Raw genomic sequence first — 2,395 nt, 5'->3', positions numbered from 1 at the left:
AGTGCCGTTGTAACTTCGAACGGTCACTGAATGAACTGCTGTAAGTCAAGGACTACCCGTATAAAGTAAAGATGCAAGCTTGCTGGATGAGATTAATCAAATCAATTAAATTAAATTAAGTGACCAGGAACCATTGGTCACCATTCATCTTACAGAGTCGGAATCTTCTGTTACTGTGCAATGGTGTTCACTACACTGAAGACACAATTCCACACAAAGAAGGGAGCATATTACAACAAGGGGGCAGACACAAAAGGTGGCACAGCCCAGAACTGGATAGGAGAGGTGTCAGAGGAAGAGTGTAAGGATAGCCACTCCATACAATCTCCCAATATATCCGTTTGGATCAAAATAGTAATGCTTTAGGAATAATTTCCTAAAAAGCCACATAGAGCCAGGCACCGTATAAGTATCAAACACAGAATAGCCCAAAGTACACACTCTGCTAGAGAGCAGTTCCCTGAGGATGGGCTCCAGCACGAGTCCAAAAGCTCGAAAAACTAAACTTCTGGTTCTGATAACTGACCCAGATTGGATCCTACAGTAATGCTTTAATCCGGAACTTTCTTTATTTTGTTGGAAAAAATATCCATCTGGTTCAGTTCCAAGTGGGGAGAAAGTCATTGGAAACATGGAGGCTAATTGGGAATATGATTTAATGGAGCAGAACCATCAAGCTCATGGTCCTGGTGCAGCTGACCACATGGAGTTGAGAGAGAGGGTTGTTTATACCCTCTCTTGGGATTTGAACTTGAGCTTCCTGTTCCTGTGCAGCTTATTGGCTACTGTAGGGGTTAAAGCTAACCTTGTAAGTTTTCTGAGTCAAGGTTGGTTGAAGCTAGCTGGGTGATGCAATGAAGAGGCTTGTGTTCTGAAAGGGTGTTGGGCACTTCCTATTGTGTTTTAATGGCTTTGCCATTGGATTTTGGATTTTGAGTAAAGGCTAATCCCATCACCCTGAGACCAAAGTTCTTTTGTCTTGTAGATAGGCAGGCCCAGTCCTTCTCAATGGGCACCAAATATCTGCTAGGAGCAGGGAGCTGGGGCTGAGCTTCTATCTCCCTTAAGATTTTCATTTCTCTTTTAGGGGCAATATAATATTCTGTCTCTTTAAATATTTCTCAAAATATTTCATTCTTCTAGAAGGGGTGGGTGCTAATTTTCTACAGTTTCTTGATCATGTGTAAGCAACGAAGAACTGAACTGTGGCTGAATTGTCCCCTCTCATTAATTCCATGAACACTTTAAAATGCTTGCAATGAAACTTTTAAATGAAAGAGACCAGTTTGCAAAAGCCAGAGGGAGCATTGAAAGAGCAGCTCCATTTGCTATACCAGGGTAGAAAATGAAATACTGTTTGAGAAATTGGAAATGGAGTGTCTTTCTCCAAAAGGCTCTTTCATGGATCTGATCACAAAATTAGAGAGAAATTTGCGACTGCTTTTCAATGCTGTGAATTTTGTTTCCCCTCAAGATGAGAAGCCAGTGATAGGAGATGATATTCGTTTTGCCGGAGCCGTTAAAAAAAACCAAAATGAACTGCACTTTCCCTGACTTTCAACTTGTTGAATGCTCAATCTGGAAGAAACTGAGATGTGTCTGATCTTCCAGTATAAACAATGGTTTCATTTTGTTATGAACTGAAGTGTTTTTGTGGGAAATTGCCTCATTACTTTCAAGTGGAAGAGAATTTGAGACACAACCTCTGCAACTGAACTGAGGGGAAAAAAGAGATATACAGAAAAATGGCATCTTTTGATATCAATTTGAAAGCACAGAGTTCAAGATATGCAAATCCTGTTACATTATTGCTATACTTTAAATATAGAAGGGTTGACTCCATTGAAGAGCAAATGAATGGAACATAGATATAAAATACTGTATATATATATTAATTAATACCCTTTAATAATCCTTTAGTGATTACTGAAATTTAATGAACTGCTTTGCTAAAATTAGATGTAGTGATCTCTGCTCTCTTTTATACTTTGCTAAACTATTAGTGAATTCCACATTTCTAAGCTACCACTTACAATACCAGTTCTAAAGAAGGAGATTTTATTTTTAGCTCACAAATCCTGAAGGACCAAGTAATAATAACTGCATTTTAGTAGGATGTGGGAGAGGTTGTAAAATTTTTATCTCAAGAAAAAAAAATCATCATTTTTTCCCAGAGGGAAAATCCTGACATTTAGAGGAAGACCTCAACTTTGATACTTCTATTTCTTTATTATTATGGTGATATAAAAATGTTAAATCACAGCTGCCAAGTTATTTAGTAGGTGTTGGGCTTCATATGCTTTGGGTTCTTCCCAAGAACCTAGGATGTCATAATGTGTTGGAATAATATATGTACGGATCTAAGTAAAGTGGCCTTTTGTAACCGACAGATGGC

The sequence above is a fragment of the Ahaetulla prasina genome, chromosome 3 (genome assembly GCF_028640845.1).
Source record: "Ahaetulla prasina isolate Xishuangbanna chromosome 3, ASM2864084v1, whole genome shotgun sequence".
NCBI lineage: Eukaryota > Metazoa > Chordata > Lepidosauria > Squamata > Colubridae > Ahaetulla > Ahaetulla prasina.
Note: the sequence above shows the minus strand (reverse complement) of the source record.